Genomic DNA, 16857 nt, shown 5'->3' with positions numbered 1-16857 from the left:
TTTTAAAAGTGTTTTCCAGAAAAATCTAGATTTCAGATTTTTTTTTTTTTAAATCATAAGATCCGGCCATTCTGGGCTCACGTTTCTGAGTAGTAGCCAACAGCTAGTGCTGTGGAGCACTGGAGGTGGAGTTTTAACTTCCGAAGTTGAAACTGAGTTGCTTGTTGGCCTTAAAATGTTATGTGTTGTGTTCACTCACTCAGTCATGTCCAACTCTTCGGGACCCTAGCCCACCAGGCTCCTCTGTCCATGGAATTTTCCAGGCAAGAATACTGGAGTGGGTTGCCATTTCCTACTCCAAGGCATCCTCCCAGCCCAGGGATCTAACCTGTGTCTCTTGGGCCTCCTGTATTGGCAGGCAGATTTTCGTGCTTTCTTCTGGTGTTTCTATGGTCTGTTTGTTTGTAACCGTTACATCTTTGATAGCCAGGGAATAAGGCATGAAGCCAGAACCATTCTTTTCCAAATAGCTACACTGTTTCTAGGAGTATTTACTGAATTAGACATCTTCCCCCTGGTTTAATGCATCACTTCTGTTATGAGAATTCCATACATACTTGGGTCTATTTGTGGCTCAACTCTTTCACACTTTCTTTTATGTCCTTTGTAGGCTCAGTGGTAAAGAATCCACCTGCCAATACAGGAGACTCAGGTTCAATCCCTGGCCTGGGAAATCCCATGGACAGAGGAGCCTGATGGGCTACAGTCCATCAGGTGGCAAAGAGTTGAATATGGCGTAATGACTAAACAACAAAGTTTCATAGTTTTCTTCTTAAAGGTTAGGTGCATATCGACTTAACTGGTTTTATTGTTATTGTTAGATTTTTTAATTTATATGTATGTATACTTTTTGTTGTATAAGAATATGAGTAACAGAGAAGAGTATGTTAATCATTTATACTGCTAGTTTAAAAAAATTATATTCATTTCTAATAGTTTTGTGGTTTAGTGTTTTGGCTTTTACGTTTGCTTTTTATACTTTCCAAGTAATATGATACCATTGTTAAAGAATCAAACCATGTCAATAACAACAACAACAAAGAAAATTAGGTTCTGGACTCCTAGGCCGGGTCTTGTAGGCTGTGTCAAGCATTTGGACCAGGTTCCATCTCTGGTCAGGGAACTAGATCTCACATGCTGCAACGAAGAATTCATATGTTGAAACTAGAGATCCCAGATGCCATAACAAAGATCAAAGATCTTGCATGCTGCAACTAAGACCCAGCACAGGAAATAAATTTTAAATCTTTTTTTTTAAAGAATTTTGGTTCTCGCTTTGGCAGCACATATACTAAAATTGGAATGATACAGGGAAGATTAGCATGGCCCCTGCACAAGGATGATACGCAAATTCATGAAGTGTTCCATATTTTTATGAAAGCAACCTAGATGTCCATTGACAGATGAATGGATAAGGAAGTTGTGGTACATATACACAATGGAATATTAGCCATAAAAAGAACACATTTGAGTCAGTCCTAATGAGGTGGGTGAACCTAGAACCTATTATAAAGAGTGAAGTATGTCTGAAAGAGAAAGATAAATGTCGTATTCTAATGCTTCCCTGGTGGCTCAGAGGTTAAAGCGTCTGCCTCCAATGCAGGAGACCCGGGTTAAATCCCTGGGTTGGGAAGATCCCCTGGAGAAGGAAATGGTAACCCGCTCCAGTATTCTTGCCTGGAGAATCCCATGGATGGAGGAGCCTGGTAGGCTACAGTCCACGGGGTCGCAAAGAGTCAGGCACGACTGAGCGACTTCACTTTCTTTTCTTTTAACGCATATATACAGAATCTAGAAAAATGGTACTGAAGAATTTATTTACAGGGCAGCAATGGAGAAACAGACATAGAGACTAGACTTTTGGACATGGGGAGAGGGGAAGAGAGGGTGAGATGTGTGGAGAGAGTAACATGGAAACTTACGTTCAGTTCAGTTCAGTCACTCAGCCGTGTCCAACTCTTTGCAACCCCATGGACCACAGCACACCAGGTCTCCCTGTCCATCACCAACTCCTGAGTTTACCCAAACCCATGTCCATTGAGTTGGGGATGCCATCCAGCCATCTCATCTTCTGTCGTCCCCTTCTCCTGCCCTCAATCGTTCCCAGAATCAGGGTCTTTTTCAATGAGTCAGTTCTTCACATCAGGTGGCCAAAGTATTGGAGTTTCAGCTTCAACATCAGGCCTTCCAATGAACACCCATCTCCTTTGGGATGGACTGGTTGGATCTCCTTGCAGTCCAAGGGACTCTTACCATACATACCACTTATACTCTTACTCATCACACTTACCATCTGTGAAACAGATAGCCAACAGGAATTTGCTGTAGGCTCAGGAAACTCAAACAGGGGCTCTGGATCAACACAGAGGGGTGGGATGGGGAGGGAGATGGGAGGGAGGTTCAAAAGGGAGGGGATGTATGTATCCCGAAGGCTGATTCATGTTAAGGTTTGACAGAAAACAACAAAATTCTGTAAAGCAATTATTCTTCAACAAAAAATAAACAAATTTTTAAAAAAAACAAAAAGAATTTTGGAAGAGATCCAAAGTGCAGTGAAAAGGCAAGATTTTGACGTGGGGAGACACAAAATCCTCAGGTCATGATAGGTATGGAGAAGGTACAGGACTGTGATGGGGGGCGGGGAAGTGTAGCTGTGAGGGGACCAGGAGGGAGCCACCCATGAAGGTCCCGGGATAAGATGATGGTGGTTCTGTCCAGGGTTGGGGCAGCGGGATGGCTAGAGGCTTAACACTTGGACTTACACAGAATCAGGCAGCTTTTGCTTTCGTTCCACTCAAAACAACAGAAATTTATCGTCTCACAGCTCTGGAGCTGGGAAGTCCAGAATCAGTGTCACTGGGTCAAAATCAAGGTGTCGCAGAGCTGGAGGCTCTTGCCCCGTCCAGCTTCTGAGGCAGCTGGCTTTCTTTGGCTTGCAGCCACATGGCTCCAGTCTCGGCAGCCATGGTCCCAGGGTCTCCCCTCTGTCTTCAGATCTCCAACTGCCTTTCTGTTAGAGGGATGCATACATGAGGATGCAGTCAGGGCCCACCTGGAAAACCCAGGATAATCCCCACATCTCCAAATCCTCCATTTAATCACATCCGGACTTCCCCCCTCTTCCAAATGAGGTAACATTTACAGATTCTGGTATCTTTGGGGGCCATCAATCAACCTACTACATTCCCCTCTCTGACCTTTGATTTTTCTCATCTGTAACCTTTCACACAGGCTTTTATGTATTTGGAGAACACTGTCCAGACAGGACAAGACAGCATGTTTTTCGTATCCTTACCCACCCCTCGGTTATAGGTAACTCACAGCTCTCCTACACACCTCTTCACACCAACACACTCCCTGCCCAGGAATGGAGCCCACACATGCCTTCTTTTATTCCTTCCGGAAATGTGCCTACCCTCTACAATCTGCCAGATGCATTCTGAGCTCTCTGGGCACACAGAAGTGATAAAAACAGACAGAAATCAGGACTTCCCTAGTGGCCCAGTAGCTAAGACTCCATGCTCCTAATGCAGGCAGCCCAGTTTCCATCCCTGGTCGGGGGATTAGACCCCACACACTGCAGCTAGGAGTTTACAAGGCACAACCAAAGATTCTTCCTGCTGGCATAAAGATGGAAGATCCTGTGTGCTGCAACTAAGAGCCGGTGCAGCCAAATAAATATGTAAAAAACAAATGTTAAAAAAAAAACCAACACAGTGGGAGGGGGGAGGGAGGTTAAAGAGGGAGGAGACACGTGTATTTACGGTGACTCATGTTGATGCATAGCGGAGGCTAACACCATATTGTGAAGCAATTTCCCTTCAATTAAAAGTAAATAGATTGGAAAAAGTCAAAACAAAACATAAATCCCTGGTGCTCGTGGAGCCGGCCTTCCACTGGTGGTGGAGCAGGTAAGGCGACAGACACTTGCTTGGGCTGCCACGGGGACGTGCCACAGACTGTGGGGCTTAAACCACGGACATGTATTGTCTCACAGTTCTGGAGACGACAAGTCCAAAATCAGTGTGTGGGCAAGGAGGGAGAAGGATTTTTTTTTTCTGGGCCTTTCCCCCCTGGTTGGTAGATGGCCATCTTTCCCTTGCCTCTGTTTACCTCATCTTCTGTGTCTAAATTTCCTTCCTGGGACTTCCCTCGAAGTCCAGTGGTTAAGACTGAACACTTCTAAAGCAGGAGGTGTGTGTTCCATCCCTGGTGGGGGAACAAAGATCCCACAAGCCTGTGAGGTGTGGCCAAAAGATTAAAAAAAAAAAAAAAGGATGGGGGGTACCACTGCTGGGGAAGATGCCTGGATACATTCTGTTATCTGGTGCTGGTCATTTCCTCTGGGGAGGGCATCAAATGATTGGGGAAACTTAATTTTTCCCTGGATACCTTTCTATGTTTTAATTCTTTACCCTGTGCATTCGTTTCCTATTCAAAATCGTGTAGATTAACATAATATATGCGTTATATCTTTTGTCAGGCAGCGTGAAGGTTTCTGACCTCACGCTAACAGCACATGCCGTCCTTGAAAGGTTGAGAATTCTCGGTCTGCTCTCTGCCAAATGATGTCAGCAGAAGCTGGGTGACCTTGAGTGTTGATTTCAGCGGTGGCGTCTTTACAGACACTGGCAACAGTCACTGCCCCCTACAAGGAGTTTCTGGGTTTATGAGGCTAAGAGCCTCTTTACTTATCATGATCTTATCTACTCGGACAGTGTTCGGGGTAACTGGGGCATTGGGGCGGGCAAGAACTTGTCCAAGCTCACACAGTTAGAAGATGCCCGAGCCAGGCTTGAACGCACATGTCTTTCTCTGCTGCTTTCCCAAGGCTTAAAGTGACCGTCTTTTGAGGACGTCTGAGGCTGTCCATCAACAAAGGTTTAGGTTTGTCAAGTGCTTCTGTGGCCATCATGTTGCTAAGTCCAGTCAATGGTCTGTTCTCAGGCCGCAGCCAAATTGACTGATGAGGAGCATTTGATGAGGTGGCTGACAGCTTCCTTCTTCAGACGCGTTCTCTCCCCTAGGGTTCTAGGAAGCGCCTCTAGGCTGGCTCTCCTCCCGCCTCACCGGAGACTTCTCAGCATCTTTGTGAGTTCACTGTCAGGGCCAAATGTTCCGACCGTGGAGAGCCTCAGGGATTGGTGCTTGGACCTGTGTCTTGTCCCTAGGACCCCCAGTTCTAGGAAATCTCATCCCCTATCATGGCTTTCAGTTCAGTCGCTCAGTCGTGTCTGACTCTGCAACCCCATGGACTGCAGCACACCATGCTTCCCAGTCCATCACTAACTCCCGGAGATTGCTCAGACTCATGTCCATCGAGTTACTGATGCCATCCAACCATCTACTCTCTATACGCTGATGCCTCTTCCCACATTTATACCTCCAGCTTAAATTCCCCCTTCCCCCTACACACCGCCTTGGCTATTCAATTGCTTCCCTGCCATCTACCAGTATGACTGAGTCCCTCATCCCCTCTCCCGTCCTCCCCCAACCCTCTCCCCCGATTACCGCCACATCTCTGCCACACCGACTCCATCTTCTCAGCAGCTCAGGCCCCCAAACCTTGAAGTCATCCACTCCTCTCCGGCCCCACACAAACCCTATCAGCTGGACTTTCCGAGCAGACCTAGAACCTTACCCCTTCTCTCCACCTCCTCAGTCTCCACTCTGCTCTGGGTCACCTTCACCTGGGGCCTGAAATAGCCCAACAGTCTCTCCATCGGACTCTCTCCTCTTGCCCTCCCCCTTGTCGCTTAGGTCTATTTGCAGCCTCAAAGCCAGAGGTGATCCTTCAGAGTAAGCCAGGCTGTGTCTCTCCTCTGCGGAAAAGCTGCCAGGGGTTTCCCGTCTCTTTGAGGATAAGGACGGAGCTCCTGGGACTTCCCTGGTGGTCCGGGGGTGGGGGCGGTTAGGAATCCACCTTCCCATGCAGAGGATGCGAGTTCGATCCCTGGTTGGGGAACTAAGACCCCTCTTGCTGCAGAGCAGTGACGCCCACGCGCGGCAGTGCGAGTCCATGCACCAGAGCAAAAGGTCTCGCCCGATGCAACTGAGACCCAAAGCAGCCAAACTAGGAAACAAGCTGAGCTCCTTAAAATGGCCCCAGTGGCCGTTCTGTTCCTCCCTCCCTCCCTCGGCGCCCTCTGACCTCCTCTGCTGCCGAGTCCTGCCCTGGTGTAAATCCTTCCAGCACTCCTCCAACACTGAGCACTCAGCACCTACACTTGCAGGAAGCTCCCAGGTGGGCCTTCCCCCTCCCCACACCTTTGTGCTTCTCAGCTTCATGCTACGGACGTTTGGGGCTTGTTAGCTTTGTTGAGGGGGTAGCGGGGTGGGGGTGCATTTCTGGATGGTCACCAGCATTCCCGGCCTCCACGTACTGGCTGTCTACAGCATCACCATATCTCCGAAAACTGCCACATGTCCTCTGCGGGGGCAAAATCTCCAGGTAGGGAACCACGGCCCTTCCTGTAATGTATTCTCCAGATACCCTGTGCCTCCTCCCTCGTCTCCTTGGGGCCTCCCCTCAGCTGTCCCCTCCTTTTGGAGGTCTCTGTCCACCCCAAATATCACTGCCGCCCACCACAAACCCCCTGGGTCCCTTCCTGCTGTTTGTCCCCGTAGCACTTATCACCATTTCCTGTTTATTATGTGTCTCTTCTCCCTAGACCGTCAGCGTCAGAGGATATTTTTCGAATTCACTGCTGTATCCCCAGCACTTAGAGAAAAGCCTGGCACACAGTAGGCACTCATATATGCTTCTTGAAAGAACAAATCCGTGTCAGGCTTTACAACAGATGCATGAGCATTAGACCTCGACCCTGAGAGACTTACACTCCAGGCTGGGTGCCGGGAGTAAGGAGACAAAATGTATCAGTGCAGTGGCAGGTGGTGATAGTGTCAGGAAGAAAAACAAGCAGGTGTCTTGGTTTCCTAGGCCGGGAGCAAAGTGCCACAAACCGGGTGGCTTAAAGCAATAGAGGTTTATTGTCTTGCCCTCCCAGAGGCCAGAGGTCTGAATCCTAGGTGTTGTGGGGACTTGTGGGGGCGGGGAATCCTCCCTTGTCTCCTCGCTTCTGCTGGTCTCCCAGCTCTCTTGGGCATCCCGAGGCTTGTAAATCCTGCAGACCGATCCTCCATCTACACAAGGCCTTCTCCCCGTGCGTCTCCACAGCGTCTTCCCTCTGTGCATGTCTGTCCAAAGGTCCCTTTTGAATAAGGGCACCACTCTTCTTAGATGAGGGCACACCCCCATGACCCCATTTCATTTTGACCTCTGTACAGATCCTACTTCCCCAGAGGCCACATTCTCAGCTGGGGGTGAGGGGAGGGGGCAGTGGTCCATTACGTTTCTTGGCGGGGACAGCACACAGTTCAGCCCCCAACAGTTCGGCGTGGGATGAGGGGTTGCTGGCAAGGCTTCTGAGTTGCTGGCATCCTGAATGAAGGCAGGGGGTGAGTCCTGTGGCTTTCTGAGGGAAGAGCATTCCAAGCGCAGGGAACAGCCAGTGCAAAGTGGCATGCCAGGGTACCTACCTCAAAATGCTGGGAGGATTCAGTGGCTTAATACATGAAAAATGTTGATTCGAGCCTCACCTGGAGACCAAAAAATAGTCAGCAGGCAGTTAACATGAGTTATTATTATTGTTACTATTATTTGTCCTTTTAACAGGCTCCGATGCGACGTCTGCTCTGGACTAGGCAGCCTCCTAGGGCTGGGGATACACAACAAACTAGCCAGACAGCATCCTGTCTTTTTGGGGCTGAACGTCTAGCTGGGGGAGACCAAGAATCCAATAAGTCAGCAGAGAACAGCCCGTGGTGTGATTGCTGACAGGGCTCAGTGCAGCAGGGTGATGTCATACAGGGTGGCTGCTGGGCGGGGCTGGGGCGCCTCCACTGGTTAAAGCCATCAAGGAAGGCCTCTGGGAGGAGGTGACCTCGGAGCTGAAGGCTCTTTCCTCCAGGGGACGTTCGTGGAGAAAGGTCCACTGGTCAGGTCAAGAGCCATGACTAGGCTGCTGTTGGCCATGGGGGAGGTGCCCCAAAGGTGAGAATTTAATGAACCTATAACACTGACAAGTCAATTCAGGTTACCTACAAACAGCATGACTTCTGGTCAAACTGGTGTTAAAACTCCAGACTTCTTTTATCACACCCCACGACCATCCGATCCCTGTCTCCAAATGAAGAAAACATTGCTGAGAAACAGAAGATAATTCCCTAAGTCAGACCCCAATGTTTCTGTCTGACTTTAGGTCCTGGTGGGAGCAGTTAAGAACAGGTACCGTGGTTGCCCCTGTAAACCCACTGGTGCCTCTCAAAGAGGGTTAATCCACATGACCATGCCGTGGTTCCACATTCTGAGTGGGCTCTCTGGGCTGGATTCAACACAGCTCCTCAGATACCCTCAAAATCCTATTCTCCTGAAAATTCCTTTATCTCCTAATTGTTTTAGGACAACTTGCCGCAGATGGGGAAACATTGGGTGTCTAACGAAAGCAGAATGGGACTGTGTTGAATTCAAGTTCTCGGAGGTCTCTCCTTCCCAGGTGGACAGCAGCCAAAGTGGCCATTTTGACACCCCCAAGGTCATGGCTCTTTCCTTTTGAATTGCATTTTGTCATTTTGCTTCATTTTAGAAAAAGAAAAAAAAAAAACCCACAGAAATCTGCCTTAAGCTTAATCCTCCTCTACTCCCCTCGCCAGTCCAATGTAGATGGGGTGATGGAGAAAGTACAGAAAGGCAGACATGGGCTGGACACCCAGGGCATGCAGAGAGAAAGGGAGAGAGCACGCAAGAGCATGCACTCTCACAAAATGGGGACTCCGATGGGCCTGCGCTCACCCACCCAATGGATCTTTCTTTGAATACTTATTTATGTGGCTGCACCAGCTCTTAGTTGCAGCATGTGGAATCTTTAGTTGTGTCTTGTGAACTCTTAGTTGTGGCGTGTGGGATTCAGCTCCCTGACCAGGGATTGAACCTGGTCCCCCTGCATTGGGAGCTTGGAGTCTTAGCCACTGGACCACGAGGGAAGTCCCCAGTTCCACTGATCTTTATGCCACACCTCCTGAGAGCCAGGTAGTGTGCTGGGTTCTGCGAGTCCATCATCAGAACCCAAGGCAAGTCCCTGCCTTCCTGTTGCTTATAGTTTACTGTACATTCACATCTGATAGTCAAGAAGAGCTATAGCATGACAGTCCCAAATACGGAATTCTCTTCTTAGCCCTCCTCTGATTGGCTGACCTCAGTTTTCCTCCTCTGTAAAATGGGTTCAGCCATTCATATTGAAAGCTTCGTGGTGAGACCCCAGGAGATGACATCAGGAGAAGGGAGTAGAAGAATGGCCTTACTGGTTGCTCTTTATGGCGTCTGTACTGGGTGCAAAGACCTGGGTAGGTCATTTTCTCAGAGTCCTAACTCCACCCTCGGTGGTTGACACTCTTATCTCTCTTACCCAGAGGCAGAAGCAGGTCAGAGGGGTTGAATGACTCTTCCAAGGAGGTTCAGGACTCCAAAACAGAAAGGTAATTAAGAGAAGACCCTGCTGGGTTGAGTTTGATGGGACCAGAGAGTTAAGAGTTAGTGGCGCCGGAAGTTTTCAACTTTAAATTGGGTGTCCTCTATTTTTATCTGCTAAACCTGGCAACCCTTTATAGGTTCTGATGTTAGGCTGGTTGAGGCCTGGGGTATAGTTAGGACGAGAGGAACTGGAGCTGGTGAGCCAGGGAGGTGGGAGAGTGGGGATGGGGTGGCAGGGGGTGGGCAGGTAAGAGCAAGGAGAAAGGGCTAGAAGAATGGAAAGACCCAGATCCCAGGCAGCTTCCTGCCCAAGGGTAACACTTGAGTTGCTCTCCTGGGAATTCTCCGGAATTCTCCGGAGTCAGCTTAGGTTGACCCTTCCCTGCACACAGCCCCTCCCACTTTTGCTTTACATACCAAATCACTGTAGCTTCCTTTTTGGAACCTAATTACCCCCTCTCCTCCCAAGTCCCCTCATGCTGGCTCCAGTTTTCCTGAATTCTCATTAAAATTCAACTTTCCTAATTCTTCTTCTTGAACACTGCAGATTCAGGCATCCTTAGAGTTGATTCATTCAGCCAGTCTTTGTTCAACACTCACCAGATTACTTCTGAGCACCTACTGTGTGCGAAGGAGGTGCAGAATTGAACAAAATAGACACTAAATAAGGAATCAATGATGACTTTATATCCAGTTATTAAATGTATTAAGGATTCATTTATGATTGCCATAGCAGCATGAAGGTAGCAAACAGCAGGGGGCAGTCTAATTAATTGGAGAGAGACTCCAGGAAGAGTACCCTGAAGAAATGAATTTTGTGTTGGGTTTTGAAGGATGAGCAGGAGATTTCTGCTAACAATAGTGACAGCTAAGTAGTGCCAGACACTGTGCCAAATAAACACTATTACTAAAGGAAACATCCAGGTACGACCTAAATCAGATCCCTTACAATTATACAGGGGAAGTGACAAATAGATTCAAGGGATTAGATCTGATAGACAGAGTGCCTGAAGAACTATGGATGGAGGTTTGTGACATTGTACAGGAGGCAGTGATCAAGACCATCCCCAAGAAAAAGAAGCACAAAAAGTCTAAATGGTTGTCTGAGGAGGCCTTATAAACAGCTGAGAAAAGAAGACAAGCTAAAGACAAAGGAGAAAAGGAAAGATATACCCATTTGAATGCCGAGTTCCAAAGAATAGCAAGGAGACATAAGAAAGCCTTCCTCAGTGATCAATGCAAAGAAATAGAGGAAAACAATAGAATGGGAAAGACTAGAGATCTCTTCAAGAAAATTAGAGATACCAAGGGAACATTTCATGCAAAGATGGGCTCAGTAAAGGACAGAAATGGTATGGACCTAACAGAAGCAGAAGATATTAAGAAGAGGTGGCAAGAATACACAGAAGAACTATACAAAAAATATCTTCATGACCCAGATAATCACAATGGTGTGATCCCTCACCTGGAGCCAGACATCCTGGAATGTGAAGTCAAGTGGGCCTTAGGAAACATCACTACGAACAAAGCTAGTGGAGGTGATGGAATTCCAGTTGAGCTATTTCAAATCCTAAAAGATGATGCTGTGAAAGTACTGAACTCAATATGTTAGCAAACTTGGAAAACTCAGCAGTGGCCACAGGACTGGAAAAGGTCAGTTTTCACTCCAATCCCAAAGAAAGGCAACGCCAAAGAATGTTCAAACTACTGCAAAATTTCACTCATCTCATACACTAGCAAAGTAATGCTCAAAATTCTCCAAGCCAGGCTTCAACAATACATGAATCAAGAATTTCCAAATGTTCAAGCTGGATTTAGAAAAGGCAGAGAAACCAGAGACCAAATTGCCAACATCTGTTGGATCATAGAAAAAGCAAGAGAGTTCCAGAAAAATCATCTACTTCTGCTTTATTGACTATGCCAAAGCCTTTGACTGTGTGGATCACAAAAAACTGTGAGAAATTCTTCAAGTGTTGGGAATACCAGACCACTTGACCTGCCTCCTTAGAAATCTGTATGCAGGTCAGGAAGCAACAGTTAGATCCGGACATGGAACAACAGACTGATTCCAAATAGGAAAAGGAGTACGTCAAGGCTGTATATTGTCACCCTGCTTATTTAACTTAAATGCAGAGTACATCATGCGAAATGGATGAAGCACAAGCTAGAATCAAGATTGCTGGGAGAAATATCAATAATCTGAAATACACAGATGACACCACCCTTATGGCAGAAAGTGAAGAAGAACCAAAGAGTCTCTTGATAAAGTGAAAGAGGAGAGTGAAAAAGTTGGCTTAAAACTCAACATTCAGAAAACTAAGATCATGGCATCCAGTCCCATCACTCACGGCAAGTAGATGGGGAAACAATAGAAACAGTGAGAGACTTCATTTTTTGGGTTCCAAAATCACTGCAGATGGTGACTGCAGCCATGAAATTAAGATGCTTGAGCCTTGGAAGAAAAGTTATGACCAACCTAGACAGCATATTAAAAAGCAGAGATATTACTTTGCCAACAAAGGTCTATCTAGTCAACACTATGGTTTTTCCAGTAGTCATGTATGGATGTGAGAGTTGGACTCTAAATTGATGAGTACTGAAGAATTGATGCTTTTGAACTGTGGTGTTGAAGACTCTTGAGAATCCCTTGGACTGCAAAGGAGATCAACCCTAAAGGAAATCAGTCCTGAATATTCATTGAAAGGACTGATGCTGAAGCTGAAACTCCAATACTTTGGCCACCTGATGCGAAGAACTGACTTGTTTGAAAAGACCCTGATGCTGGGTAAGATTGAAGGCGGGAGGAGAAGGGGACGACAGAGATGAGTTGGTTGGATGGCATCACCGACTTGATGGACATGAGTGTGCGCAAGCTCCAGGAATTGGCAATGGACAGGGAGGCCTGGCAGGCTGCAGGCCATGGGGTCGCAAAGAGGCGGACACGACTGAGCGACTGAACCGAACTGAAAGGAACTAATTGACTCTTGTCAACACTACATTACAATTCACATTTTCCCAGAGAGGTTAAGTTACTTGCACAAGGTCACACAGAGAATGAATAGCCAGGGTCAGAATTTGAACCGGGTCAGAAGCCTTGTTGGTATCAGAGCCTCCCAAGATGGCTGGGGTCTGGCTGGAGGTGAGACCTAAGCTGACATTGGGAAAGGGAATCCTGCAAACCCCAGAAGGCTTGGTTAAGAATGAAAGACTTTGACTTGAGAACAATGGGAAATATTTGAAAGGTTTTTGGAGGTTGGGGGCGGGAAATGGGGGTGTGTCCTGATCCAAATTGAAATTTCAAAAGATCCCTCTGGCTGCTGAGAGTGGGGGGTGGGAGCAGACTGAGGCCTGGGGGCTGGTGGGAGGCTGTTCCCTTCCTGCCCGGATAACAGCTAGTGGTGGATCTGGAGCAGGCCACCACCTCTGTAGAATGGAGTTACGTGGCCGCAGTCGACAGTGTAAGACGCTCAGAAGGTAAATCCAATGGAGCTCCCGGATGGGAAGTGGGAGAGGAGAGGGAGAGCAGAGGTCAAGGGTGATGACCAGGTTTGGGACTTGCAGTACTGGCTGGGAAATACGAGCTTTGGTGGCCTGAGATCATTTGAGAATTGAGTTTTGACCAAATGGCCCCCAAGTCTGGGATGTCTTTGGGGGCTTTACTGTCCTGTTTTGTTGCTGTGAAACTGATTTCGGATCGCGTTTGAGTGTTTCCTGTCTGCCTTGATTCCCTTTCCCACAGTATTTGTTTCTTGAAATTTGAGGTTAGGAGGGCTTAGAGTTCATTTTTCTTATGAATGTCTTCCCTTTTCAGACGAGTACGTTACTTAATCTCTCTGCCTCGGTTTCTTCATCGGTAAAATGAAGGTAATAATAGAACCTCGTGCATAGAGTTATTGGGAGGATTAATTAAATGATAATAAAGATTGTATCAGCGCCTGGAGGTAGTAAACTCAGTGGGTTAAGCTGCTCTTTAAGGTAAAGATGATGCTGCCAGACACTGCTGATATCTTCTGACAGGAGTTGGAGGTGGGAGTGGCTTTAAAAGGAGGTGGAGGCTCATAGAAGTCACTCTAGTTACTTAGCGAGTATATATTAACACATCATTGACCAGAGCCGTATCAATATCACATAACAAATCACCAGCCACAGGCTTTAGTTTCTGCAAAAATCCCCCCGTCCATAAAAGACTAAGCATCTTTTTATACCCAGTAACAACCGGGAGTTGGTGATGGACAGGGAGGCCTGGCGTGCTGTAATTCATGGGGTCGCAAAGAGTCAGACATGACTGGGCAACTCTACTGAACTGAACTGAACGGAACAAACTATTTAAAAAATGTGTACAGAAACTCAAGGGATTTTAGTCACTCAAACAAGCATTGAGAGAGTCTTGAATTCCGGACCTGCTCTGGACTCTGCGGTGGTAACTGTATATATGAAAACAACACGTTTCCTACCTTAAAAGGAAATACAACACTTGATTTTAGAATATGGTAAATCACTGTTGAGATGTGGCGTGATCCTAGAGAGCTTCCTGGAGGAGGTGACCTTTGGTCCTGGCTCTGAAGCAGAAGAACCAGGTGCGAAGGTCCTGAAAGGGTGGGAACTAGTTTGACAAGATGCAAGTGGCACATTTCCAGGACCCCAAAGTAGGTCAGGTGACTGGAGTCAATAAACAGTTGAAGGGGAAAGCTGTTTTGTTTATATTTCTCTATATTGCCATAGAAAAAATGACTGGTGGTCAGCCTTCTCGGCTGTTACTGCTAAGTCACTTCAGTCGTGTCTGACTCTGTGCGACCCCATAGACAGCAGTCCACCAGGCTCCGCCGTCCCTGGGATTCTCCAGGCAAGAACACTGGAGTGGGTTACCATTTCCTTCTCCAATTTGTATATAAATTATATATGTATACAACTTTTTCTGTTTGTATATAAATTATGACATTGTACATTACAAGAAGTACATTGCAAGAAGGTACAAAATCTAAATCAGGGCCATGGTTGATCTACTGAAGATGTTGCAGAGAAACTCCTTTATGTGAGAAGAAAGTGTGATTCATTGGCTAAATATTTATTGAGCAGCTACTATAGTACCCAGGTCTGTGGTAGCCTGGGGAATATTAGTGAACAGATTCACAGAGTTCCCTCCTTTGTACACAAGCAAAAAGTAACTAAGTGAAGAATTAAGGAGCTTATGTGTTGTGCCTCTCCTAGGAAGAAAATAACAGGCGATGTCCCAGAAGGGTAAGGGAGCCAGCTCAGATGGGTGCTGAGCAAAGACCTCGAGCTCAGAGATTTAGGGACCAGGCTGGAGGGGGTTCTGCAGGCCAGGTACAGGATTCTCATCTGAGAGGGAATTTGCAGAGATTTTTTTGTAAATGTGCATGCATGTTCAGTCACTCAGTCATGTACGACTCTTTGCGACCCCACGGATTGTAACCTGCCAGGCTCCTCTGTGGAATTTTTCAGGCAAGAATACTGGAGCGGGTTGCTATTTCCTTCTCCAGGGGATCTTCCCCACAAAGGTGTCTCCTGCATTGGCCGGCAGATTCTTTTCCACTCAGCCACCTGGGGAAGCCCTTCTGTAAAGGACCAGGTAGTAATTATATGAGGCTTTGAGGACCATCCCTTGTGGCTCAGCTGGTAAAGAATCTGCCCGCAATGCAGGAGACCTGGGTTCGATCCCTGGGTTGGGAAGATCCCCTGGAGAAGGGAAAGGCTACCCACTCCAGTATTCTGGCCTGGAGAATTCCACAGACTGTATAGGCCATGGGGTTGCAAAGAGTTGGACACAACTGAGCGACTTTCACTTTGAGGACCATGTATGATCTCTATTGCAACTATGAGACCCTATTATTGTAGCATAAGAGCAGGCCTGGATAACAAGTGTGTGCCCGAGGCTGTGTTTCAATAAAACATTACTTATAGACCCTGAAACTTGAATTTCCTGTGCTAAATTGCTTCAGTTGTGTCCGACTTTGTGCAACCCTATGGATTACAGCCAGCCAGGCTCCTCTGTGTATGGGATTCTCTAGGCAAGAATACTGGAGTGGGTTGCATTTCCTTCTCCAAAATTTCATATAATTCATGCATTCTCCAAATTGCTTTCATTTTTGATTTTTTTCCCAACCATTTAAAAATGTAACAAAACTTTTTTAGCTCATGGGCCAGACAAAAACAGGTGGTGGGCTGGATTTGGTCTGTGGGCTGTACTTTGCAGACTCCTGTTCTCAACTCATGGGAACCCATGGAGGGTTTTGAGCCAGGGAATGACAAGGTGTGATTTCAGAGGGGAAGGTATGAAGACAGGGTGTGATGCCAGAAAGTGGATGTAAAGAATCCATTCCAATCAAGCAAGCAGTTCGTCACTCAACAAACTCTGACTTCTCTCAATAGTCATGGTGCCACGGGAGGGGGACCCAGGATGTAAATGACAGTTCTACACGTGTGACCTTTGTAACAGCAGGAGAGATTCAAGAGCAAGACAGAAATACTGACAAACTTTAAGGTCAAAAGAGAGATTGTTGGCGGTTTATAGTCACCAAGTCGTGTCCTACTCTTTTGCGAACCTATGGACCTTAGCTCCCAGGCTCCTCTGTCCACGGGATTTCCCACACAAGAATCCTGGAGCGGGTTGCCATTTCCTTCTCCAGGGGATCTTCCCGACCCAAGAGTCGAACCTGAGTCTCCTGCATTGGCAGGCAGAGTCTTTACCACTGAGCCCCAAATGAGGGATAGGAAAAAGCAAAAGGTGCTTTGAAAAACAGCAGGGTGGCAGACAGGTGGCTGTGAGCCACAGATGACAGTGAGCCAGTGGGAAATCAGTGAGAGGAGAGGGGAGAGCTTTGGAGGAGTTGGGACTTTTATCCAAGGTGACATAAAAGATTGTGGAAAGTTTTTTTAATTGTCATATTTACAATGCAAAATTTACCACTTCACCCATTTTATTTAATGTTTACTTTTATTATTTACCTGTTTGGCTGTGTTGGCTCTTAGTTGTGGCATGAGGGATCTAGTTCCCTGACCAGGGGTCGAACCCAGGCCCCAGGCATTGGGAGCATGGATTCTTAGCCACGGGACAACCCGGGAAGTCCTGTCACCCATTTCAGCATGGGCAATCCAGTGGCATTAAGTACATTCACAATGTTGTACAACCACCACTGTCTAGTTCCCAGAACTTTTTCATCACCCCAAAAGGAAAGGGCAAATACCCATTAAGCAGTCCCTCCTCATATTTCCCCCCTCTGGCCCCCAGTGAACATCAGTGTTCTTTCTGTCTCTGGGTTTGCCTCTTCTGGATCTTTCACTTAAATATGGCTTTTTGTATCTGGCTT

At 47.0% G+C, this 16857-nt stretch overlaps 1 non-coding gene across 1 annotated transcript; it reads left to right on the top strand.

Annotated features, from left to right (window-relative positions):
* The first annotated feature begins 1267 nt into the window (after nt 1-1267).
* Nucleotides 1268-1374, top strand: LOC122682265. The gene has a single exon (XR_006337286.1). It is a non-coding gene; the product is annotated as a U6 spliceosomal RNA (small nuclear RNA).
* Nucleotides 1375-16857: the final 15483 nt, after the last annotated feature.

Source organism: Cervus elaphus, chromosome 23 (assembly GCF_910594005.1).
Source record: "Cervus elaphus chromosome 23, mCerEla1.1, whole genome shotgun sequence".
Classification (NCBI taxonomy): domain Eukaryota; kingdom Metazoa; phylum Chordata; class Mammalia; order Artiodactyla; family Cervidae; genus Cervus; species Cervus elaphus.
This window is presented reverse-complemented; position numbering and strand designations above follow the sequence as displayed.